The sequence below is a fragment of the Neofelis nebulosa genome, chromosome 14, assembly GCF_028018385.1.
Source record: "Neofelis nebulosa isolate mNeoNeb1 chromosome 14, mNeoNeb1.pri, whole genome shotgun sequence".
NCBI lineage: Eukaryota > Metazoa > Chordata > Mammalia > Carnivora > Felidae > Neofelis > Neofelis nebulosa.
The window spans coordinates 52,043,598-52,071,542 of record NC_080795.1 but is presented as its reverse complement, the minus strand read 5'-3'; the positions used below and the strand labels follow the sequence as shown (position 1 = coordinate 52,071,542).

At 40.3% G+C, this 27,945-nt stretch overlaps 1 long non-coding RNA gene across 3 annotated transcripts in view; it reads right to left on the bottom strand.

Moving 5' to 3' along the window:
- The window catches only part of LOC131494430 (uncharacterized), a 237,191-nt gene extending 219,391 nt beyond the window's left edge, over nt 1-17,800 (bottom strand). For 2 of the 3 annotated variants that reach the window (XR_009253400.1, XR_009253398.1), the window contains exon 1: nt 17,469-17,799. This is a non-coding gene — a long non-coding RNA (uncharacterized LOC131494430). Of the gene's footprint in view, nt 1-17,468 lie in introns of all 3 variants that reach the window. The other variant, XR_009253399.1, reaches the window with a different exon arrangement.
- Between the last annotated feature and the right edge of the window lie 10,145 nt (nt 17,801-27,945).

Below are 27,945 nucleotides of genomic sequence, written 5' to 3'. Positions count from 1 at the left end.
AAAATCAACTTTCTTGAGAAGTTACTATGCCCCAGGAACTTTTCTAAGTTTGTAATCCTAATAATATCTCTATGTGCCAAGTATTATACTTAATAAAAGTATTTACAGATGAGCAAGGTGAAACACAGAAAAATCTAGCTTCTCCCAAGACCCTTATTTAGGCAGTTGCAGTATCAGGATTTGAACCCAGGCATTCTGGGTTCACAGCTTCACTCATAGCCTCCTTGTAACCCAACTTCTAAGAAGCCATCAAGAATAGGATTTAGGCACCTGTGTGGCTCAGTCGATTCAGCATCTGACATCAGCTCAGGACATGATCTCCTTGTTAGTGAGTTCAAGCCCTGCGTCCATCTCTGTTCATATTCTGTGTCTCCCTCTCTCTCTGCCCATCCCCGTTCCATTTGCATTCTCTGTCTCATGCTCTCTCTCTCAAAAAAATGGATCAACAACAACAACAAAAAAGAATAGGATTTTATGCTTAGGCATTTGGTACTGGCTCTGTAGGACCATCACGGACAACAAAGCTGAAAACAATCTTAGTGCCCACACTCATGTGACAGAGGTCAGTACAAAGTTGAAAAGGGTCCTTTGGAGAAGGTGTAATGAATTTCTGTTGACTTTGCCCCTAAATAGCCTAGTATAAAAGGACAAGTAGAAGTTTACAGCCAATTACACTCTACTTGTTTTATGTTGTAGTAGAAAATGGTAGGTTCCAAAAGGAAAATATCTGGATTGCTCTTTGCCCATGTAAAATTCCTACTTGCCTTTTTTTTTTTTTTAACATTTTTAAATTTATTTTTGAGAGAGCACAAGTGGGGCAGGGGCAGAGAGAGAGAGAGAGAGAGAGAATCCCCAACAGGCTCTGTGCTGGCAGCAGCAAACCCAATGCAGGGTTCAAATCCACAAATTACAAAATCATGATCTGAGCCGAAGTTGGACACTTAACTGACTGAGCCACGCAGGGACCCCCAAACTAATTCTGAAGGGCAGAAGATCCATATTGCAGCATGACAGTGGTAGTATATGGAATTAAAGGGAAAAATGAGGCAGGAGAGTTCCACACTGACCTCATCTCACAAAACACCGGCTATTTTTTTCCAGCTACTCTAGTAAGTACTTCGGTTTTTATGACATGCTAAAGAACATTGCATTTATGCATCTATAAATGTCAGCTTGAGTCCTAGGATTAGCAGGGTACATGGTGCCCCATTTTGTAAAAGACAAGATCTTTAAATATTCTTTCTTCGCAACATTCTAAGCATTATGTTCAGAAAGCACTGTGCCTTAATGAAATAAGACCTTAATATGCTCAAAGGGAAATAAAATGAACTCTACTTAGTATTGTAAAGATAAGACCAGGAATACTTTTGCCTTGATTAAACCTTAGTTTAGGGTTTGGCAAACTTTTGCTGTTAAGAGTCAGATAATTATTTTAGGCTTTGCAAGCCAAATGGTCTCCATTACAGCAGAGACTATAGACAATATATAAACAAATGGATATGGTTGTATTCCAATAAAACTTTATCTTTTTTCAAAAAAAAGGTATCAGGCCCAATTTTGCCCACAGGCCATAGTTTACCAACTTCTAACTTAGATAATATAAACTTCACTGAAACACAAATTAATCTAAGCTCAGAAAATTACCAAAGAAAAAATTACTTAATTAATGAACAGGGATTTGAACACTTAAATATTCTACAATTCAAGTATTAATTGGTTAAATATTCTACTAGATTTTATGTAAAAATTAATCATGATATACTAGATTTAGTTATTTTTCTAGGAAGTTTTCACATTTTACAAAACCCAACCACGTAGAGATGGAAATCAGGATTCATCTTTAGATATTTACATACTCCTAATTTTAAAGTTAATAAATGTGTAAATTATTCCAAGTACCTACATGCATTTTCAGTACATGCTTGAGTACATAAATATATAGCCTTCTCTAATTGGAATTGACTAGCTCTATACCCTCATTTCTGCTGATGGTGGAAAACAGGCCAATTCCAGATCAGTGCTCAGTCCAGCCCAAATACTCATCAGGTCTATGGTTATAGTCTTATTATAGTTAGTCTTGTTAGAGTTCATAGCTTCCTTACATTCTTTTGAGTTTTCTTTCACCCATTTTCTGGGTTAACTCTATAGTCCTAATGCCAGGGAAATTCTAGTGTTATCTGGTGAGTCTTTGTCCAGTTTCTTTGCCCTGCAGGTGTGAATACTGACAGCATTCTGTGTAAATGACTGCACTTCTCTCCTCTCTGGCTTTTTGGGGTCTACTGAAATTCCAAGTATCCTGATGATCCACATCAACTCTTTACCCTCACATTTTATGCAGCTACTAGTCATGGGCACCTGACTAAAAGCCTGGAAAAAGTTCCTCTTGCCAATTTTTCTCCCCTGTCAGGCCCAAGGGAACTCCAGGACACTTCCAATTCTCTGAAGCACTGAAAAACTCAGATGGGGGATGAGGGACAGGGCAGTCTCTGAACTGAGGCTCAAATACATTTTATTTCCATTTTTAGCTTCCCAACTCACCCACCATATAGTCAGTTGTGTGGGGGAAACAGACACAGCTACACTCCAAGATCTCAAACCAGAAGTAGGTTCCGGTCCACTCTCTCTGAGCCTTGAATCCTATGGCACTGGTGAGGGGCTGCTGAAGGATGGTGGGGCAGGGCATCACATCCCACCAAGGACTACCTTTATTTCCACATGTTGTTCTTTAGATCTGGTAGAGAGGACCTTTAGCTTTTTCACAGGAGATTAAGATTTTGAAGGCTTCTGTTTTTAAATTGGTCTTTGTCAGGGCACCTGGATGGCTCAGTCAGTTACATGTTTGACTCTTGATCTTGGCTCAGGTCACGATCTCATGGTTAGGTTCATGAGATTGAGCCCTGCGTCAGGCTCTGTGCTGACAGCAGGGAGCCTGGTTGGGATTCTCTCTCCCTGTCCCTCTCTCTCTGCCCCTCTTCTGCTCACATTCTCTCCTTCTCTCTCTCTCAAAATAAATAAATAAAATTATAAATAGATAAATAAGTCTTTGTCAACTCTTCCTTGGTGTATGGGAACAGTGATGAGGTGGTTCATAAGCAAAACCAAATCTGACCTCAAGAATGGAGGCCAAGATCTCCTTTAAGAAGAGTCCATCTCTCATTAGTAGCCCAGAGCCAGTGGGTGAAAGCTGGTGGGAATAGGTCTCTTGGCTGGAAGAAGGAAGTAGTAGATAAACCATAAAAATGTTTTCTTTAGGATTCTTGGCAGCATTTGGCACAGCTAAGGATTCTGTCCTTTCTGAAACATTTTCTTCAGTTGGACTGCAGAATAGTTTATTCTTTATTTATGCCTGTCTCACTGACCTATCCTTCTTAGTCTCCTTTGCTGGACCCTCCTCTTCAGGTCTCTTCTCTAACCTCCCTTTCCCTAATGAACTTACTCAGTGCTCTTGCTTTAAATCATTTCAGTATCATTTTTTATGCTGATTCCTGAAACTTTAGCTCTATTCCTGACATCTCCCTTGAGATCCAGAAACCCTGCTCTACATATCTACTCAGATATGTAATAGGCATCTCAAATTTAATTGTTCCAAATAAAATGCAAAATCCTCCTGCAGTCTCAAGACAAAAACAAAAAACAAAAAATAAAAACCAAAAACAAACCAAAAAAACCCAACAAATATTGAACTCTAACAGTTTGCTTTTCAGTGATATGCATTAGCAATTCTGAAACCATTTTGTATATATTCCAGGATTGAGAAAATGGGTCAATATATTGAGAATAATAGGAATCAATTTGCTCACTAATGGAGAAGAAATTACAGATGCAGAAATGGGGAAGTCTAGACTGGAATTCCAAGTATTAGTAGGAACTCACAGTGCTAGACATAGATCAATAGATGATAGACAGATATGGTAAATAAATAAAGTTACACACACACTCACAGTTTTTCCTACTGAGAAGACTTAGAGGCATTGACCCCCTGGGAACAATGAGCTCACTTAGCATATAGCTCTTGATTTCAAAATACCATTTTTCACAAAAAGAAATAAGAGTTTCTTGGAAACCATGGATTAGGGAAAGTAAAGGAGAAGGCTGGAACATCCTCCTGTTTAAGGAAGAAATTGTTTAAAGAATTGTTTAAAGAATTGTAAGGAATTGTTTAAAGAATAATGGGGGCACAAAGAGACACAAGAATCTGCATGAAAGAGACTCTGGCTAAATCTTGGGAAATTTAGACACTAAAATAATTATAGTAATATATAATAATCCTTTGAATAGAACAAAAATCCATGATCTTACACAATACAAATAAATTAATAAATTCAGGATAAAGTAAAGCTTCACCTTACAGTGGAATGACAACTAATAGATATAAAAAGCAGTGATAGAATTGGGGGCGTCAGTAATCACCTATTTGCACCATCTATGTGAGACTTATTTTAGGCAAGAATCATTGATGCGTGATAAAACTAGTGTTGAGCGTTTGATGAGGAACAGGGCATTTATATAACGTCTAACCATCTTCCCACAGATTATTAATAGCAAAGGGAAATATAGTATGGTGAAGAGAGGTGATGACCGCTACCTTAACATAGTAATCAAAGTTAATATCACTAATAATAAGACACTGCTCCATTATATGTTTAATAAGATACACTGAGGACAGAACATTTGTAGACTCCTGCTGACAAAGCATGTTAACCTAATCATGAGGAAACCATAGATAAACCCATGCCAAAGGACATTCCAGAATTTACCTTGTTTATTCTTGTAGAAAATATCAAGATCTGGAAAGACAAAAATGGATGTGGAAATGTTCTCGATATAAGGAGACTAAAAATATAGGAAAACAAAGTAATGTGTAATACTGAATTGAATACTGCATTGGGAAGAAAAACAGACATTGGAAAATTGATGAAATTGGAATATGGAAATATAAATTAGATGAAATATTTAATAGTAAATATCTGGATTTGGATTTTACTATACTTATGCAAATGAGTGTCCTTGTTATAGGAAGTATACTCTGAAATATTTGGGTAATACAGGGGTGCTTTCATTATTTTTTTAATGATTCAGAAAGAGAGAAAGGGAATGGAATAAGGCAAGAGGCTGAATGTAAGTGGTGAGTCTAAATGTAGAGTACCAAATTCTTTGTACTATTTTCACAACTTTTCTGTAAGATTGAAACTGTATTAAAATTTAAGGTTACAGGGGTTCCTGGGTGGCTCAGTCAGTTGAGTGTCCAACTCTTGATTTTGGCTAAGGTCATGGTTCAGGGCCATGGAATCAAGCCCTGCCTCAGGCTCCATGCTGAGCATAGAGCCTGCTTGTGACTCTCTCCCCCTCTCCCCCCTCTATAAAATAAAAACTTAAAGACTACAAAATGTTTATATTGTTTTACAAGTATCAGAAATGGCAAAGAGGTCATAAATAATGCCAGAAGCCAACATCAAGATCAAGACAGTGGTGCCTGGATGGCTCAGTCGGTTAAGTGTCCAACTCTTGATCTAGGCTCAAGTCATGATCTCGTGGTTCATGAGATCTAGCCCCACATTGGACTCTGTGCTGACAGTGGGAGCCTGCTTGGGATTCTCTCTCTCTGCCCCTCCCCTGCTTGTGTGTGCTCTCTCTCTCTCAAAATAAGTAAATTAAAAAAAAAAAAAAAAAAAGAGCAAGAGACAGAAGTCTGGGTGTGCTAAGAAGAAGGAGCTTCAGAGCGTTAAGTCCATAAAGGAAGTGGTTTCTGAGGGTGATAGTCTAAATCACAGGCTCACTAATGATGGCTATGAAAAGGGAAGATCAACAACTTGGCACTGTGCAAGGAAAGAAGAGGCCAGTCATCAATACAATGTTTGAAGTCTACAAAGATGACAACAGTGATTCAGTTGTAGACAAAGACTTCTCTAAGTGCAGAGGTCATCAAATAAGAGCAATGGACAACAGCAATGAAGTTGGGGAGAAGGTCGCATTAAATGGTTAATACTGGGGCTCAGAGAAAGGCACCAATAAGGGTTAGTAGGGGAGCTGGGAGGACGGAGCAGAAAATGGGAATGTAAGGTATATTGACATTTCCAGAATCAATGATCAGAAGGTAGGGAAAAAAAGGCCTCTATGTAAGAGGGTGGCCAGATTAGGAGAACCACATATGACTTAAAGGAAAAATAAAATAGAAAGCATTCCAGCAAAGTATCAAAACTGCAGGGTCATCTCTTCAACAAATGGTACTGAGAAAACGTCATATCCACATTCATAAGAATAAAGTGGTTCCTTACTTACACCATATACAGAATCAACTCAAAATGACCCGAGACCTAAGAATTAAAACTATAAAACGCTTAGAAGAAAACATAGGGAAATTTTTCATGATGTGGATTTCATAATGATTTCTTCAATACAATACCCAAAGCACAAGCAATAAAAGAAAAAATAAATTTCACGAGATTGAAAATTTTTGTGCAAAGGACGTAAAGCCACAGAATGGGAGAATATATTTGTAGATCTTTAAAAAATCTAGATTTGTACTATCTAGAGTATAGAAAGAATTCTCACAATGCAACAAAAAGACAAATTAAAATGGTCAAAGAGCTTGAATAGACATTTTTCCAATGAAGATATACAATTGGCCAACAAGCATATGAAAAATGTTCGACATCATCAATCATTAGGGAAATGCAAATCAAAACAGGAGGTGCTACTTTATAGCCACTAGGATGGCCATAATAAAAAATGGCAAATAAGGGTTGGGGAGGATGTGAAAAAACTGCAACCCTCATACATTGCTGTTGGAATGTGAAATGGTACAGCCACTGTGGAAAACCATTTCGTGGTTCCTCAATTAGTTAAACATGGGATTACCATATGAACCCATAATTTCACTTCTAGAGACAGGTATGTATGTGGGGTGGGGGCAGGGAGGGGGGAGGGAGAGACAGAGAGACAAAGAGAAAATTTGTATACAAATATTTATAACAGCTCTATTCACAATAGCCAAAAGGTAGAAATAACCCAGATGTCTATAATAGTTGAATGGATAAAGAGAATGCAGTAAATCCATACAATGGACTGTAATTCCACTACAGAAGAAATAAAGTACTGATACCTGCTACAACATGGAGGAACCTTGAAAACATGCTAAGTGAAAGAGGCCAGACACCTAAGGCTACTTATTCTAGGATTCCATTTGGGGAAACGGGGAATGGCTATTTCATGGGTATGGGCTTCTTTTTGCAGTGATGCAACAGCTATGGAACTAAATAGTGATGATGGTTGCAGAGGATAGGAGTGTTCCTAATGCACTGAACTTTACACTTAAAAATGGTTAGAAAAGTTTCAGGTCGTATATATTTTAGCACACACACAAAAATTACAGGGTGTTTCAGAGACCACAGTAGAAGCTACAGAGGTGTGAAATTATGTTGGGTGTCTGCAGATGGAGAACAATAAATTGGGAAGAGCTGCATGAAGACACCAGAAGGGAAACCAGGAATCAAATTTTGGAAAATCTGCGAACATCACATTAAGGAGTTCATACATTACTCTAGAAACATTAAAGAGCCATTGAAGAGTTTTAAGCCATAGGGAAAATTGACCTGACAGTTTTATTTTTATTTTTTTTTACATTTTTTTTAACGTTTATTTATTTTTGAGATAGAGACAGAGACAGAGCATGAATGGGGGAGGGTCAGAGAGAGGGAGACACAGGATCCGAAACAGGCTCCAGTCTCTGAGCTGTCAGCACAGAGCCCGATGCGGGGCTCGAACTCACGGACGGCGAGATCATGACCTGAGCCGAAGTCAGCTGCCCAACCGACTGAGCCACCCAGGCCCCCCGACCTGACAGTTTTAAAGTTTCATAACACTCTTTTTGAATGGAGCTCCTGTAGGATATAAAAATGGCTATCAAAGCTCTTACTGACAGTTTCATTAATAAACGTGATTAAATTGTCTCCTCCTTTTCCCCAGGAGGGCAGGGCTCAAAAGTCTTCTAGTGTATAATTTTTCCAAACTCTTTCTTAAACTATAAGCTAAAAGTAGCCAGACTGATGGCCATCCCTAACACAGTTTTTTTTTGTTTGTTTTTTTGCGTATAATTGAGATACAATGTTACATTAGTTTCAGGTGTAAAACACAGTGATTCAACTTCTCTATACATTATGCTATACTCACCACCAGAATAGTTATTAACATCTATCACCATAGAAAACTATTTCAATACCATTGACTGTATTCCCTATGCTGTGTCTTTTATTCCTGTAACTTATTCATTACTAACTGGAAGCTGTATCTTCCACTTTCTTTCACCCATTTTGCACATCCCATCATCCTCTCCCCTCTGACAACCACCAGTTCATTCTCTGTATGTATAGGTCTGATTCTGCATGGATTTAATACCTCCCTTAGGATACCTTTTTTTTTTTTTTTTTTTTTTTTTTACACACAAAAGGAAACTGATGCCTCCCTAAACCATTAGTAGACTGAAGACCTAGGCTATTTTAACAAAAATATTTCCCCTGCTCCCATGCAGCCCTGAAGCCTCCCCCCTAGCTAGGGGGATGATCCTTCATGCGTAAGCATGAAAGCCAGGCTGTTAACATTTCATGGCACAAAGTCAACTCTGCCGCCTGCAAGTCTGGCATGTAAGGCATATAGATCTATCTTTAATCAAAACCACAGACAGTTGGCATTTGGGGCGCTCCAAGAATGCAGAAAGGAATTCTCTATGATCCAACCCTGGCTAAAAGCTCATATGAACACCTGATACAGAGATTTGGTAAGATCCATTGTTAACTGCTTACTAGATAGTGAACCATTATCGTGTTTGATTTGGGTGAGTTAATAAATCTCATACAGAGCACTTAGTAACTATAGTTCCCCATTTGTATGCCTTTCTTGGATTTTAATATTATAGCTTCAGACTCAAATATTCAACTCAATTTTTATTTTTAAAAGCCAACCACATATAGCCAGGGTTCATTTGAGACCGTTTGGGAGTTATCCATAGTTATTTTATCCATCTAGACTCGTCCCCTACTCTTCCCCGACGGAGCCCCAACTTTTGCCCATTTATCTTATTTATTGCATACCTTCTGATTTGTCATTTGCTGAGGATACAAAGATGGTAAGGCATGGTTACCCTCTAGGCACTCTATTAGCCACTTACCCCTGCTCCCAAAAAATCAGGGCTCTTGCAGGAACAAGGTACGTTCCATGTGTCTCTCTCCAGCATTGTTTCACTATGTTGCAATTCTGTTCCGAACACCTTAGGAGCTTTAGAAGATTCAGAGACATCTCCCCATTCTAGGCAGGACCTTACTTTGCATTTTTCAATCACCATGAAATGAAAGTTAAGGATGATTAGACCAGAAAAAGGGCTATCCCTTTATGCCTGACAAAAATGGGCTAAGAAGAAACACTCCAATTATACCAGCTCTGCTCTTGTTTTGAGCAGTTTGCGTGTCTCCCACCTGAGCAATCCAGGACCCATAAGGCTTGCGTACTATTCACAGCCCAACCTCATGGCCGTGACCAGTGGCAGCTCCCAAGGAGAGGAGGTGCTGTGTACTTTTACTGACTCTTGGGCCTCAAACTGTGCTACCAAATCACAATGCTATTACTTCCTCTGAGTCATGAAGAGGCAGGTCTCTAACTGGTCACAGAATCATTAAACATGCAAAATTTTGATGAAATTTTACCTTAAAAATTTTATAAGATCAACATGCCTTCTTCCTTCGTGTAATATATAGAACTTATGTTACAGTGACTTATGTAAGAATAAACAGGAAGCACAGTTTGTTAATCCTATTTGTTTCCTATGAGAAGAGAAAAAAATATGCTAAATTTCAGGGACTGAGGCCCTTGGTGATGATTAATTTTAGGTTTCAACTTGACTGGGCTAAGGGATGCCCTGATAGTTGGTAAAACATTACTTCTGGGTATATCCATGAAAGTGTTTCTAGAAGAAATTAGTATTTAAATCAGTAGATTCATTAAAGAACATCTGCCCTCACTAATGTGAGTGGGCATCACCCAATCCATTGGCCTGAACAAAAAGGCAGAGGAAGGGTGAATTCCCTCTCACAGTCACGATCTCATGGCTCATGGCTTGTGAGTTTGGGCCCCACACGGGGATCTCTGCTGCCAACGTGGAGCCCACTTTGGATCCTCTGCCCACCTCTCTGCCCCTCCCCTGGTCACACACTCTCTATGAATAAACATTAAAAAAAAAATAATAATTTGTTTTCCCTGAACCATGTCGGACCAGCAGTTGAGAAGAGAGGTGACTCAGTGGTATGCTAAAATGCCAACAGGCTTAAAATAGGCCATTTCTACAATGGTTCTTCACTTTCCAAGGCAGTTCCTTGATGACCACAGGGGCAAAGGAAAATAGGGTGAACCATGAATTTAGTTCTAACTCCTCCTTTCCCTAAACACACACAAAATCTCCAGCCGAGAAGACAGATCCAACAGAGTCTAGAATGTCTGACACATCTTTACAGTCATCTGGTCTCCACTTTTCTCCCAAACAAGAGCAACATTCCCTGTAATAGAAGAAATGTCGGAGGAGAAAAGCTATAGAAATTCGAAGTAAGTTTAACCTCAGCAAGAAGTAAAATTCTAATAACGAAAATCCTTGGCAAAGAAACCAAACTCATCACTGGAAATGCGACGAAGAAGCTGGATGTTCATGGCAAGGCGCTCTAGAAGGGATCTAGAGCTTGAATGAGAAATTAAAGATTCTCTGAGATCCAAATATAGGACACAAAATGAAACCAAGCTGTTGTCCAGCCCCCAAGCATGGCTTTCTTTCCCCATGTAGCTTGAGAGGCCACCAGGTGTCAGTGTAAGCTAGAAAATAAAAATAATTCTTTGGGTTGTTTTGTGTGTGTGTGTGTGTGTGTGTGTGTGTGTGTGTGTGTGTTGTTTGTTTTTACAACTGGCCTAAATTTACACGAGGAGAGAACATTCTGGACATGATGGAGATAAAAGATACTAAAGGGAATATCAAATACAGAAACTCGTAAAAATCATCAAGAAAGTTTGATAATGAACACCATGATCAATCAACTCCCAATTTTTCCTCATATAGAGAATGTTTTAGTTAACCAAGGACACGTTTGGGAGGAAGAAACAATGGTTTCTATTGGTCACATATGCAGCAAATAGCAAAATTATTTTAATAAACTTGACAGGAGATGCATTCTGACCCGGGATCAACACAAGCATCATGTGAAATAGGCAGCTATTTGAGAGTCACAGCTCTTGATTAAATTCCAAGGAATTTTGCTGACTTTTCCACATTCCCCATGCAAATAACCTGGCTTTATATTCTTACTGGCAATTTTAGAAAAAGCTCTATTTAGGGAATTTCCTCTAGCCACAAAGAATCAAGTAAAAACGATCAACACCCCACTCCCATAGGAAACCTAAATTTACTATGCTTAGAATAAATGGGCACCGCCCAGAAAATCATCTCTTATCTTTCCACTTCAGAGGTTAATAGGTTCTTGTGAAGGCCTCACCTATACTTTCAAATTAGCCAGATTCTTGAGAATTAGCAACCTTCTTGCCTTAAAACCATAATTACCCCTGAGGAAATGAAAACAATTATTTCTATACCACTTTATGCTTATCAGACATCACTTCTACCCACATTTGGTATTAACAGCAATCCTATTATATAGGTAAAATAATTCCATGCCCATTTTATAGGTGAGGAGATTGAGGATAAACACCCCAAAATTTGTACACTGGGTTCACTTCTTGGTATACACTTTCAATTTGTAAGTTTCTGACTCCGCTCCAAGAAGAAATAAAAATAAAAAGCCATAGGCTTTTGAAAAGGTTTTCTATTTCCAGAGACAACTACCATACAATGGTAGGATAGAGACAAATCTGAATATGGTTATCCAACAGGAAAAAAAAAAAAAAAGAAAAACATTTAATACAGTCAACTAAAGCAATTTTTGTCAAATTCTAAAGAGATTAAGTTTGCATGAGACTACACCACTGTAAACAAAATAAAAAATGTATATTTTTTTCCCTTCATGTCTTTGGCAGGAGCAGAGTGGATTACGAGCAAAATATTTAATGTTTATTTACAAGGCCTTAATTTCATATTTAAAATTTTTATTGTGACAAAACTAGGAGAGGTAGAGAAGTAAAAGTTATGAGGATTTGAGAAAGAGCTTCAACAAAATAAATGTTTACTCTCCTGAGTTCTGAACGGATGAACAGTGTACTCAGGCAGATGAGACTGGAAATGAGCACTTTATCACTCATGAGCTGGCAGAAATGTGGCTTAGGAGACACAGCACTGGGTTCCTCAGAATGTACCCTGACCAGATTCACCCAGAAGCAGGACCCAAGACAAGGGTTTAACTACAAGTGGTTTATTCAGGAATTAATCCAAGCAGGGGAGTGTGGGAGCGAGGCTGGGCAGGGGGGAAAGCTAGCAAGACTGAGTGTTAGAGCCAGTCACTATGGTGGGCAGCCTGGGGGATTCTGGGAGACAGCAGAGAACACACCTGTCAGATATCTCAACATCCAGTCCAGGAAGCTGGCATATTTACTCATCAAACTCGCCTTCCCTCCTTGCTTGAGAGTTGCCTTTAGGGACATCCACTCTTGGGCACTTCCAGCTTGCTGTGGGTATGGGCTAAGCAAGCTCATGTGGCAAAAAAAAAAAAAAAACAAAAACAAAACTCAGAAAACACAGGTGTTTGAAGCAGCAGCCTTCTGCCTGTAGAGGTGAAGGTCAGAAGGGAGAGGTGGTGCACCCACAGCATTTGCTATACCCAAGGCACAGGCAGCACTGGCCAACCTTGGGCCTCCAGCTGGGCAGGCACCCAGCTCTAAGCTTCCCATGTGGCCAAGAGCAGAGCAGGCTTTGACTTTCCTGAGCTCGGACAGACAACGTCACTGACCCGCGCATGCTCAGTTCCTCACCCAGACTCAGATGAGATGAGCAAGTGAAGGAAAAAAGGAGCCAGCAGTGAACTCAGTGCAGATGGAAAAACGAGACTGTCCAATGATGGCAATTCTGGGTGAGAACTGGGGTAGGTGAGAAGTATCTAGAAAAGTTATCTAGAATGCCCTCACTCACTTGTTGCCAAAAACAAATCCCAAGCAAGCTTCTTCTTCTGGTGGGACTGCAATCCCTTAAGAGACTCAGGGTGAGAATCACTTAGCTAAATGTGCAGCCAACACTCAGAATTATGGAGACAATAGAGATAGTAAGTATTAGCTAGGATTCTAAGCCCCTCTTTGAGGGTGGTTTCTTACACACTAACGACAATCTTATGGAAGTAAAAGCTCCTTCAGCACCGACTAACCAGAAAAGGGTATTAGAAGGCATTGTTTCTTTATGTCTGCAAGGACTCCCCTGTAGTGGAGATGGGGTTTGGCGGCCCTGAAAGCCAGGAGGTCCTTATGCCGGTTTTCCTGCTGCCTTCCTATGCAGGCTTCTGGCAGCACTCACTGTTATGCAGAAACTCCACTCTGGCCAACTTTTTTCATTGCAGAATAAGTAAGACACCACTTTTTAATCCCTTAGTTTGGAAATTTTACTGGTCCTCACCTTCAGGAATGGCCCTTTGCAGGGAGAAAACTACCAAAATGATTCTGAGGAAATGCTATTTTCCTGGAAGACAGCAACATCGGAAGGATCCTTTTCAATGCAACATTAATATAAATCTCACTGGCTTCTTTTGTTGCCGTTGTTTTCAGCAATGTGTAAAACATTCACGGGCAGCTCCTTTTAATCAGCACAGCAGGAGGTGTTCTACTTATTAAAAGATGCCAAATGCAGGCAATTACCAAGAATGCAATTGCTCCCAGATCTCATTTACAAGATGCTACTACCCGTGCTGGTGAGGAAGCAGCCTCAGGAATAATGAGCTCAGTCTTTGCCAATGAGAGGCCCCTTGCCCCACCCCCAGGACACTGGCAAGGTGGGAGGGCAACAGGGGTGAGTGACGGCCAGCAAACCCAGTAATGGCTTGGGAGGGATAGCTGGGGTGGAAGGAAGTGAAATACCTAGGCTCTAACTCAAAGTGGCATCCGCAATTTCTCCCTGAGTCAATGGCCAGTCTCCTCCACGGGGAGCTAGTATTGCCACATATCCCAAGTTCGAGCTAAGTGACCTGGGTCCTCTTGTTTTTTCAAAAGGACGGAAAGTCAAAACAGCTTTACTGGGAGATCATTGCCTGCATATTGGCTTTGCTCTGTAGGTCTCAGAAGCCTTTGCTACAGGTTTTTAACATCTACATGCTGGCTCTTAAGTCTGGACCAGCTCAGCCATCTACTGCACACGCCATACAGAAATGTGGTCATGAAGTACGCTGTTGGCTTCACAGTTACGGTCCCTTGTAGCAACCCAGAAAGAGTACTGGGCTTGATGCTATCATTACTTCATAGAAGCAGCATTACAGTTAGGCATTCCCAGATTATATTTAGCTAAACAACAGAAGGGGGTTAGAGGAAATGTAGGGGTTCTCAACAAATGCATTTCCCGTAACCGTGGCCTTCAATGTGTGCCTGACGGTTCCCAAGTTCGGCAGCACATTAGAATCACCCAGAGAGCTTTCAAAATGTGCTCATGCCACGTCTCCCCCAGACCAATTAGATGACAATTACTGCGGGTAGGTCCCAGGCACTAGTAATTTTTAAAGCTTCCTCGTGATCTTAACGTGCAGCTGAGTTTCTGCTTTATATTATTTTCATGGACAATAAATCCTCATGCTTTTCCAAGTAACTTTTCAATGCTTTCTGATACTCTAGGGCTGTCTACTCCTACTGTTCACATTTAATCTATTGCAGTAGTTAGCACTACAGAGGACCCTCAATCTTTGTTACAAGGACCTTTGCCAGTTGGAAATACAGAAGACTATGAAAAAAGAAGGAGTTCTGGACTGAAATGGTCTGTTGCTTGAAAGTAGATTCTGTACTCAATGTTACCTTGAGGCTAGCCATTCTCCCTAAAGACTTGACAATTGTGTCTATATATTTTATGGAACCCCCCCCCCCAAAATGCGGAGTGCCCTCTGGAATTAGAGTATTGCTTGTATCCACAAGGCAGTACAAATGTATATCCAAAAGGCTTTGACAAAAGGGGTCTTTACTCGTAGTTCCTGAAAAGTGACAGAAAATTATATAGCATAAAATAAAAAAATATGCTTAAAAACACTGTCTCCCCCAAACCCTACGTAACAGGATAGCAAATGCTTCTAATATCTCTTCCCTGCTCTTTCAAAAACAGTCTCTCAAAAATATTCGGCCTACTGGGGATTTTCCACTTCCCTATCCTCTGTTTTTAAAAATCAAGTCCTCTTTCCATAAATAGCTTGTTTCTTTAATATTTATCTTTATATTTATATCTTTGTAATTATATAATATTTATCAATATTATTAATATTGATACCTTATTTTTCATGCCCAGCATCTGTAATTTCTTATTCTAGCAATAAAAGCACTTTTCCTTGGGAATTCACGCCACCTCCTTGAAAGTGTTTCAGGTGTCGGTGATCAAACCTGCCTCCGGGACTGAGCACCAGCCCTGGCCAATCATCTGCAAACCACTGTGATCCGCCTCCATTCAGTGCATACATGCTTGTATAGCCAGGCCAATCAGAGGCAACGGAAAATCCAGGACTGTTTATGCTACTGGAACAAAGACTTTCTTTTTCTTCTGAGGCCAGTTTCAGAAATCTAAGTTGTCAAAAGTGAGCACGAGGAGTCTGAGAATGAATCTGACGACGAGTATAAAACTTACGGGTGAATATAAAACACCTGGATGTGACAACGCACTACAAAGAGGTTAATCCCAAACCTCCTAAGCTTTTGATGAGATCCAGCTGTTCAAGAAAAACTACCCTGCTTCACACATAGAAGACAAACTATGTTAAGGTATTTTAAGTTAGGTTGCTGTCGCTTGGAACCGGAAGAGTTTTGTCTAATACAGAAACCAGCACTTGGATGTAGAGTATTAGGAGTCCATAAATGTGGAATTGGCTGAACTGTGATGTGGTAGATGGCAGTAAGGATATCTCGACTATTACTAAGAAGTCAGAAAAGTTTGTTCCGTGATGGTTGACCCATCACCTGTTGTATGTGGGATATAGAGAACATGCCTAACAAGGCTGAAATACTGGGGCCATTTTGCAGAAAAACTCTAGAATGTAGGGGTGTATTGGTTACTTCATGCAGCCTTCGCTAAGCCCCAAGAAGAAACTTCTTGTACAAAGAAAATCTGGGCATGCTAGCCCATCTGGAAACAGAGGGAAGAAAAGAGAACCGTGCTATGAAAGACCTTTTCACGATGCAAGTAATCAAGGGCATTTTAGATTCTGTTCATCTTTTTACTTGCAGGGTTAGTGACACTAAATTCTCTGACCCAGGATAAAGTTGGAATTGAGGCTAAAAGTGGAGGAGATAAGATAGCAGGAGGAATCAACAGCATTCTCCCTCAGACTTCTTTTAAACACTCCAACCTGTGAGCTCCCTATCTAAACAGCAGACAATCAACTCCAATGAAAGGAGTCAGTCATTGGACTATAGGCTGAAGGACAAGGATAATACGGGACTTCTGAGCTATCTCGAGACAGCAACCAAGCTGGAGACTATTAAGCTAATCACTGCAAAGATGTACAGGGCTCTCGGGTCCACTGACCAGAATCTAAATTTTGGGACACTGACTTGATAAGATAACTAGCTTTGTCTTTACTATAATTGGTGCAAATAGGCTCCAAACCGATGAAGCTTTTAAGGGAAATATTCTTTCAGAGAATCCATAGTCTGTTGAACAAACACTTTTCTTTTTTGTTAGCAATATGTCTTGGGAAGAAGTCCATACCAGTGCCTACTGGCTTAAGCCTCTCTAACCTCTGCAAATGGTATTTCATTGGGCGAAAGTTTTATCATTTATTTATCAAGTCCACTATTGCTGACCACTGACTACTATCCAATTTAGAGATATCATAAAGAATTCTGCACTGAATACTTTTGACTATAGTTATAAAAATAGTTTTTAAATCTCAAACTTGGTACTATGGAAAGGGTTACCATATTTTAGCAGAAAGCTTCTGGGAACTCCAACAAGCATTTGTTCAATAAATGAACGGATAGAGGGTGCCTGAGTAGCTCAGTTGAGTATCTGATGCTTGATTTTGGCTTGGGTCATGATTTCAAGGTTCATGGGATTGAGCCCCAGTTGGGCTCTGGGCTGGCAGTGTGGAGCCCGCTTGTGATTCTCTCTCTCTCCCTCTCTCTGCCCCTCCCTTGCTCACTCGCCATCGCTCTCAAAATAAATAACCTTTAAAAAAATAAAATAAATGAATGGATAGCTATCTTTATTAACCACGAATGTTCTGCTTCATTCCCAGATGGGAGAGTCTCAGATATATCCTCCATAATGCTTCAACCAAAGACCTCATCGAAGTGCCACATAGACAGTGAATTTAGGATCTTACCTTTTATGATCCTCAAGCAGCCTGCCAGCACAGAGTCTCCACAACCCAATTATCTTTTTCTTCCTGCCTGGTTTTGTCAGAGCTCCACAGGTTCCTACTATGCCAGCAGCATGTTTGTGTTTCATTTGCCTGTGGCTTATAAAGCCACGGTTGTGGGTGGGTGGCAGGAACTCAGCACTTTGCTTCCTGAGTGATAAGTACCACCATCAACTGCACGCATATGGCTCCTATTAAAGTAAATGGAAGGCACGTGTCTAATGTGGAGGGCAAAATTGGCAAAACTGAAACAGCTGTAGCTATTGACCCTCTGTTTTGAATGAGTGCTACGTGAGGTAAATAGTCCGGTCTCTTTTTCTAACCTGTTTATATGACTTTCTCATTACATAATGGTCATTTCTTTTTCCCTCTGTTCACATATCCTAGGATTTTCCCCAGGCTCCTCTTGGTTCATTATTTCTCATAATGAAAGAAAAACACAAAAACAAAAACGAGAAAAGCCATTTTGCATGGAGTCTATCAACACCAATGACAAACAATAGACCTCCAACGAGGGCAGAAAGCGGGTGACCAATTATTGGCATATTTTAAAGGAGAATCAAATATTTCATTGAGATTGTGGTTGACTGGAAAATTTCTTTTGACCTCAAGTGTCTAGGATTCATGAGTTAATTCAGTGAACATATTTTGGGCATCTTAATATTCCAGTTCCTCGTAGAATCTGGACACACACAAAACAAAGACAATTACTATTTCCAAGGATTTCACATTCTAGAGAGGACAGTCAAAAAAATTTCTTCCCACCATGAACCATGAACACCTTGAGGGCAAAGAAACTGCTGGTTGCTCTCCCGTTGTCAGCATTCAGAAGGGAATGTTGTATGAATAAAATAATTGCAATGTAGATGAGGAAGCTAACTAGACAGAGAAGAAACATAGATCTGAAAGTTGAAAGAATAGTCTAAACTTGGATGGAGATTTTTGAGTCATCACCATAGAAATGTTAAAGAGAATATATAAATGAATGAGATTGACCAGGAAAAATACATGAAACTTGGCCCTCTTTGGAGCAACTGACCTCTAATGAACTGATGCAGGGCAAGGAGCCATCAGGTCACAAACAGAGATATAAGATGAGAATCTATAAAAAGTTATGTCCTGGAAGTAAAGAGAAGCTATTATAACAATATACCATAAACTGGGTGGCTTATGAACAACAGAAATTTATTTCTCACAGTCCTGGAGGCCAGGAAGTCCAAGAATAAGTCACCAGAAAATTTGGTGTCTGATGGGGACCAGCTTTCTGGTTCATGGATGGCATGTTCCAGCACATTAACTTCACATGGTGGTAGAGGTGAAGGAGGGCTCTCTGGGGCCCCTTCTATGACAACATTAATCATATTCATGAGGACTCTGCCTTCACGACCTAATCACCTCCCAAAGGCCCTACCTTTTAATACTATCACTTTGGGGTTTGGGATTTCAATGTATGAATTTTGGAGGGACACAAATATTCATATCACAGCAGAGAGTTTCAAGAGGAATATTAACAAAGATAAGAACAGCTACAGAGTACATATATATGTAAGAGACAGACTGAAAAGTTCCCATTTAATAAAAAGGATTAGAAAAAATAAAATAAAATAGGCTAAAATTGTAGAGAAGATGTAGCCTAGGAAAGGGGAAGATGAAGTTAGAGAAATGATTTTCCTTTGTCTCTATCCTTTGGGGAGAAGCTTCCTTCATATCCCTCCACAGAACACAGCACAATGATTCTCAAAGAAAGAATTTTCCCATGCAATTCAGCTATGTTTTAAGTTGGACAAAAGATATTGTACTATTAAAATAAAATACTGATAATCTTTCCCAACTGGTACAAAACTTAATTTAAAAGGTGCTTGTGTTGTCAACGGCACGTTCGTCTCTCACATATTTGTATTACACTTTTGTGGTCCATTCTGCACCTTCTGATATCAAGTGCTAGTGTCTGAAAAAAACAAAGGGGGGTAAAAGTAATAGACTTTAAATGGGGAAACCTAGGAAGAAGCCAACCTTGTGGGTTTGGTGACTTTTTATTTCATAGGACAGGTATGCTCAAGATTGTGATTTCATGTTATAAACATAAAGTATGTTTTGGGTTCATATCATAGAATTAACTAGTCCATTTTTCATCATGTTCTGAAAAGTACCATAAAATCCAGGGGTTTTCTGATATCTCCTGGACAAATTTGAGAACTGTTGGCCTAACACATTAGTTTGCGTGGAGTAATCAAGCAAACTTCCAAACTGTCATTTATTTATAGTCCTTTATATATAATCAGCAGAACAATGGTGCAATGGAGTCCTGAAACTGAAGAAATAATGGCATGGCCGGGCCAAACCTACTACTTACTCCTTCCATGTCTTAGCAGAAGTCTTATAGTGAGTTTAGAGTGGAACCAACCTTCTAATGAGAAAGCATCTATCTCCTTTGTGCCTAGATGATGATGATGATTGCCAAGGACATAGAATATTCTAGACCAGGAAGTGAGACTATGGGTATATATTGGAGAATCTAGATAAATGAAGAGAAAAATTGGATATCTTAATAAATATTACTGCACAATATTTGATTCCCTCTATGAATAGTCTCAAAATAATACAAGTGAAATATCTGAGTTTTTCCTAGATGCTTTTTGGAGGTTCTGGATTCTGTTTTTTGAATGTTAAACTACTACTTAAATGGGACTACATGAGTCTTTAAGTTCAAAGGGGTCACATCCAGAATTTCAGGTCCACTTGGGTCATTCTGAGGCAGGTCTCCAGTTAGCTGTACTAACTTCCTCAGCAGAGAACTTTCTTCTCAATAACACATTGTTACACGCATTCACCTCCAAATAACTGCATCCTGGGCAAATGGCTCTGACCTCCCACTTTCCTTTAATTCATTACTGAATTTATTTTTATTTATTTTTTTAATTAATATTTTTAATGTTTATTTTTGAAAGGCAGAGTGCGAGTGGGGAAAGGGCAGAGAGAGAGAAGGAGACACAGAATCCAAAGCAAGTTCCGGGCTCCAAGCTGTCAGTACAGAGCCTGACAAAGGGCTTGAACTAGGAAAAGGCGAGATCATGACCTGAGCCCAAGTGCTGAAACCACTGAGCCACCCAGATGCCCATATTATTAAATCTAAATCCAAAAGGTTTTTCTGCACACGTAAATGCACATGTAGAAACAACTGGTCTGGTCACCTGGGTTGCTCAGTCAGTTAAGCATCTGACTTAGGCTGAGGACATGATCTCAGGTTCATGAGTTTGAGTCCCAGATCTGGTGAACTTGAGGTCCGTTCCAGGCTCTGTGCTGACAGTGTGGAGCCTGTGTGAGATTCTGTTTCTTTCTCTCCCCTTCTCTCCCTCTCTCTCTGCCCCTCACTCACTCACACCCCCTCTCTCTCAAAAAGTAAACAAATAAGAGGAAAGAAAACAACAACAACAACAACAACTGGTCTCCCAGCCTCAGCTAAACTTCTAAGAACAAGAAACCAAAGGCCTTTATTTCATGGTGGAAAATTACTCCCACATCATTGGTATGCTATCATTTTACACACCGGGACTCAATGGACTGAGTAAATCCCATTTCTTCCACCATTGGGAGAATTAGCTGGACAAAACAGACATCCTACTGATTTACAATCTGGACGGCCTTCCCCCATACATGACAAAGTATTTCTCACAGGGCTTTTCTCAGCTGTTGCTTTTTCCTGACACAAGTGTCAAATGCTCTGGCAGGTGAATTCTACATCCCTGTGGTGGCCTTGGGTGTAAGCCGGTATATTTCTGTCATCTCCTGCATGTCAAAGCTCAAAAGAAAACTATGTGTGTGTGTGAGGAAAGGCAGCTGCTATTGTCCCTGGGGGAAAATGCAATTAAGAAGTCTTTTAGCACACAAGCTCAGCATTTTCTTTGGAGAATAAGTGGCAAAGGTGGGGATCCAGGGGCTTCAGGCCAGGGGAATGGACTTTCTAGAACCAGATACACGAATCTAAGTCTTAAGGAGATAGCAAGATAGAAGGGAATGATAAAAGATCAGGGCCTCATTCCATACCTCATTTTGCCCAAATTTTCATTTGATGTAGCACCCAGAAACCATTTCATTTGATTCTGCCTGACAAAGCACAGAGGTGGAATTAATTTTCAATGCATTTTATGTTGTATAGACATACCATGAACTGATTGGAATGGAAGGAACCGCGTGTGTATCAAGAGTCATCCTAATGGCTTAGTTAGCTGCCAATTGAAATATCCAACACTTTACTGAAGACAAGTAGGTGCCTTTTCTGCTTTTCAAACAAAAGACAGTAGGTAAGACCATCATCGGGTTGAAGTAACACTTTATACACTTAAAGGAATATATGGAAAAACATTCCGTGCTCATGGATTGGAAGAATAATTATTGTCAAAATGTCAATACTACCCAAAGCTATCTACACATTCAGTGCAATCCCAATCAAAATTGCACCAGCATTCTTCTCGAAACTAGAACAAGCAATCCTAAAATTCATATGGAACCACAAAAGGCCCCGAATAGCCAGAGTAATTTTGAAGAAGACCAAAGCAGGAGGCATCACAATCCCAGACTTTAGCCTCTACTACAAAGCTGTCATCATCAAGACAGCATGGTATTGGAACAAAAACAGACACATAGACCAATGGAATAGAATAGAAACCCCAGAACTAGACCCACAAACGTATGGCCAACTCATCTTTGACAAAGCAGGAAAGAACATCCAATGGAAAAAAGACAGTCTCTTTAACAAATGGTGCTGGGAGAACTGGACAGCAACATGCAGAAGGTTGAAACTAGACCACTTTCTCACACCATTCACAAAAATAAACTCAAAATGGAATATAAAATATTAGGGTGAGAAATCATCTTAGAGTTAAATTTCCACACCCTTCATTTTGGGTGAGGAAACTGAGGCTCAATAAAGTGAGTTGACCAAGGTCTCAGCTGGTTAGTGAGAATAATAACTTGGATGGTTATTAGCAAAAAATCATTTTTCCAGGCATGATGCTGGGTACTGTGGGTACAAAGGAGAAGTGAACACATTCCATGCAGTTCCTGGAGGGCAGGGGCTATGGTTTCACACAGGGAAGACAATGCTAAAGTATCACACCGAGAAACACACATGTGTGATAATGGATAAATCCAGGAGTGGGTGAGCTCATTCAGGTACGATGTGCAGAACAAAAACAGGAGACACAAAAAGCCAGTCTCCTCATGAAAACTCCAAGGTTCTTTTTATAAGGCTACCTCAATCAATACCTACAAAAAAAAACTTAACGTAATCTCCACAGCATTATATTGTTCAATCTTATAAAGTAAGAGAATTTTATGTCAATTAAAAATGCCATATTTATACCAAAATGCTCTCAAATCTTGTACTTATACTGGTTACTATAAAGCAGATTTTGGGACACAATCTAAATATCCCAGGATTCACCACCTGGGAGGTCACATTTTCCTTTTATAATCTAACTGCTACATTTAGAAGCCCCTTGTCCTCTTGATGTACTTTTCCAGTTGTCTTAGCCGTTTCCAATTCAGGCTGCTATAACAGAATACCATAGATTGAGTGGCTTATAAACAACAGAAATGTATTTCTCACAATTCTGGAGGCTAGAAGTCCAAGATCAGAGTACTGGCAGGTTCGATATCTGCTGAGAGGGTGCCTCCTGGCTCATAGACTGCCATCTCTTCACTGTGTCCTCACCTGGAGAAGGGGGTGAGGGAGTTCTCTGGGGCCTCTTTTATAAGGTCACTAATCCCATTCATGAGGGCTCTGCTCTTATGACTTAATCACCCCCCAAATGTCCTGCCTCCTATTACTACAGATGGTCCCTGACTTATGATGATTTGACTTATAATATTTGACTCTAACATGGTGTGAAAGCAATGTAGAAACACATCTGGAATTCTGAATTTGGATCTTTTCCCAGGCTAGCGGTATCCTGTGGGACCCCCCTTTGGCAATGCTGGGCGGTGGCAGCCCCAGCTCCCAGCCAGCCATGTGGTCACGAGGGTAAACAATTAATTCACTTACAACCATTCTGTACCCATACAGCCATTCTGTTTTTCACACTCAAAAGAGTATTTAGTCAATTATATGAGCTATTCAACCCTTTATTATAAAATAGGTTTGTGTCAGATGATTTGACCTTTACAGGCTAATGTGAGTGTTCTGAGTACATTGAAGGTTGGCTAGGCTGAGCTGTGATGTTTGGTAGGCCAGCTGTATTAAATACACTTACAACTCATGACATTTTCAACTTGTGATGGGTTTATCGGGATGTAACCTGATCATAAGTCGAGGAAGATCTGTATGGTTGTAGCAGTGAGGATTTAAACATAATGGATTCGGTTGTGGGGGATACATTCACCTACAGTATACATTTTCCTCTTCTAACAGTTTCTGAATATCTCAGAATTTTGTGGTTTCTCCCAAATCCTCCCTTGACCACTCATCTGACCATTCTTGACCCTATTCACCACTTCTTTCATCCCAGGAGAGCCATCCCTGCGTGTGTCAGAGCACTTCCCCATCACTTCTCATAGCATTGGAGAAATGAGCTAGTATTTTAAAAACCATCATAAAAAGGCTTTTTAAGAGCAATTCAAAGTGGGGTGCCTGGATGGCTCAGTCAGTTAATCATCCGACTCTTGGTTTCAGCTCAGGTCATGATCTCACGGTTTGTGAGTTTGAGCCCCACATCAGACTCTGCGCTGACAGTGCAGAGCCTGCTTGGGATTCTCTCTCTCTCCCTCTCTCTCTCTGCCCCTCCCTGCCTCTCTATCTCTACCTCTCTCTCAAAACACATAAATAAAATTTTTTAAAAAGAGTAATTCAAAGATACTGCACAGTCCCTGGCACCTTCTAGTCCCTTACAAAACAGGTTCACATAATGTCCTCTATCCCAAGCCATTTCCTCAGAACTAAGGTTTATTCTATACCAACCACTCTTCATGCTCCAGGTACCTTATGCCTCTAGGTGTAGACCGAAGGGAGCCCAGGCCTCAGAGAGAGAAAGTATTTCCCTCAACCTGTTCTAAGGCTCATTCGAGAATGACTTCTTTCCAGAAAAATTGATGACTGGAATGTCCATTTCCTTCAGAGGCAAACCTATTCCCAGCTACAAGGTTGTGGCCAAGTTGCTCACAAGAAAATTCTATGGTGACTGACAACATGTTTCCCAAAGCCCATGTTCTTTAGTTTGCCCCAGTTTGCAGGATATCAAGAGCCCAGTGGAAATTAGGTAGTGCAAAAATTAGTGAATGTGTTTGCTACTTTACATGGCAAAAAGGACTTTGCAGATGTGATTGAGTTAAAGACCTTGAAATGGGGAGATTATCCTGTGTTATATGGGTCGACCCAATGCAATCAAAAAGGACCTTTAGCTTAGAGAACGCTTCCTGGTTGTAATTAGAGGCAGATATGACTACAGAACAATGGTCAGAGAGATATAACATTACTGGCTTTGTAGTGAAGAAAGAGGCCACAAGCAAAGGAATGTGGGCAGCCTATAGAAGCTGGAAGGGACAAGGGAATGGCTACTCCCCTAGAGCCTTGGTAATGAATGCAGCTTTGCCAACACCTTGCTTTTAGTCTAGGGAGACCTATGCCAGAGTTCTGACCTATACTCTGTAAGATAATAAATTTGTGTTCTTTCAAGCCACTAAGTTTATGGTAACTTGTAATGGCAGCAATAGAAAACAAATATCTTATTCCTTTTCTGTCTTTCCTTATTAAGGCTACAAAAGACATGGAGACACATTGTCACCTAGGAATACACTAGTGATGTGTATTATGCTTGTTACACTTGTAATGTTGGTTCATCTTGGACGCGATGTAGGAAATTTTGATAAGCAGCATTCTCTTCTAACCTTAGTCATTCTCGGACTCAAGAAAATGATCTAAAAAAAAGGAGAAATTGACCTAAAATGATAAATAAAGGTGAAGTCAATAGGGAGAAAATTTAAATCAATTAGAGATAAATTCTCTAACCCAGTAGTTCTCAACTTCCGCACTATTGACATTTTGGGCCAAGTAATTCTCTGTGTGCAGGTAATCCTGTGCATTGCAGGATTTGTAGCAGCGTCCCTGACTTTGACCCTCTAGATGCCAGCAGCAAGCCTCCATCTGTGACAACCAAAAATGTCTCCAGATACTGCCAAGTTTGTCCCAGGGACAAAACCATTTGTAGTTGAGAACCAAGGTTATTTCCCAGTGATATCTTGGAGGACAAAAAAAAAAGTATATCTTATAAGGATAACCTTGCTATTCTAAGATATGTTAAGAAGTAAACACTGGTAGGACATATGTCAGTCCCTTAGGCCTTTACATTTTCCATATGTGGAACACACAGTGTCAGGGATACAAATATTCATTTCAAAGAGATTTAGGTATAAAAACCTTCTTGGATAAATTAAATTCTCTGTACTGTCTTTCATTTTCAATACAAGGTCTCTTTCCATGAGTCAATCATGTTTCCTGGCAGACTGACTTGGAATGACACTAAATAGAGCTGCGCACTGTGGCTTTACTTGTAAGGACACAGCACGACTTCTGAGGAGATCACACACCAGCACAACTAACTGCAGGTGACTTCAAGTTACAGAGCACAGGCCAGTGGGTACAAAGGGGATGTCACCACAGAGTCACTTATGGAGGGCAGGGGCTTCAAACAGAGCTAAATTCACTTGGGCTAAAGCTATTAAGTGGAATCTATTCTTAGGGGAAAAAATGCATTGAAGTAGATGTTGTACACAACCAGTCCCATACTTCCATCTCATGAATGAGATTATCTGCTTAGCCCTAAGTGCTGGCACCTCCAACCACCATATGCACAAGACATCAAAGGTTACCTATTCTCCTCAAATATGGTAATGATCTAAAAATAGGGAAGTGATTTAAGAACTAAACAAAGCAACTGAGTTGGTTGTTTATAACCTGTGAATAAGCCAGTGCATGAATTCAGCTGACAACAATTTGAAGTGAGGAATTCAGACTAGAGCAAAATCCATCATCATGATCATGGTAACCCAAATTAATAAATTAATAGAACAGATGGTCCAAGGTTCTAGTCTATAGCAAAATAGCTAAGAATTTGGGTGACATTTCTTTCTGACCAATAAAGTCGGTTGGGTCTCTTTTACAGGACAGAGACATTTAAAACTGGGATTTTCTTTAAAGTATGTTTATAATGACTAGTTGCTATATGTAGTAATAGTCTATGGAAGCAGTGTTTGGGAATGGGAAAGTGAGTTAAAAGTGATAAAGGAATTATTTTTAGCAGAGTTCTGTTTCAGATGGTTTTTATAAATATACTCCCTATAATTAATAATCACTACACAATAAGAAAAAAATCCCCATTTCTCCTTCAAAATAATAATTCCCATTCTACTTTCAGATAAATTCAAGATGGTATCTCAATTACATTGCAGGTAAAGGTATTATGGTCACAATTGACAGCTCTCTTCAAATACTTCAAGGTCTGTTACACTGGAGAGGGATTAAGTCCTTAGATGTTTATCCAGAATGAGAACCCTTGGATGGAAGTTTCGGGAAACATGTCAGGGTGCCTGGGTGGCTCAGTAATTGAGCATCTGACTTCTGCTCAGGTCATGATCTCACAGCTCGGGAGTTTGAGCCTTGTGTCAGGCTCTGTGCTGACAGCTCAGAGCCCAGAGTCTGCTTCGGATTCTGGGTCTCCCTGTCTCTCTGCCCCTCCCCACTTATGCTCTCTCAAAAATAAACATTAAAAAAAACTGAAAAGAACCTACTGCGTCAGGCACTGTAGCAGGCATTGAGAATAAAGGGATGAGGAAAATAGGGCTGGTCCCTGCCTTTTAAGCTGTTAACAGTCAAACAGAGAAGAAAGACAAATGAGCAAGCAAGAGCCTAAGTGAAGTGTAATAAGGGAAACAGCGTACTACAAGGGCATATGGTGGCAGCCTCTCACCTGTTGGGGTGAAAGGGGGCTTGCCAGAGCCAAGAGCCTTTAAACTGAGACCTGACAAAGGAGTGGGGATTGGACAAGGAAAAGAATGAGTGTGGCCAACAGAGGAGAAAGCCTAAAGGTCAGAAGTCGCCAGAGCTAACTGCTTTGGAGGGAGTGGTAGAAGCTGCCCACGGCTGGGATAGAGAGAGGTGGGGAGTCCCGAACACTCAGGCTTGAGAGGTTGGTGGAGGTCCTCTTCCTCCTTGGTGATTGTGTGGTGTAGTCACATGAAGTCAGTTTTTCTGGGAACAAGGAGAGTACTGCCCCTATGCTCTATAAAACAACCTACCCCAATACCGCGTGCATCTCTTCTTTGCAAAGTCCTGTCCCTGCCCAGACAACCCGGGTGCTGACCTGTTCAGGCCAAACAGCCTAGAGGTGACTCTGACAGTAGAGTCAGTGACTGTCTCTCTGCCCCATCTCTCTGCAGTTCTCACTAGGTT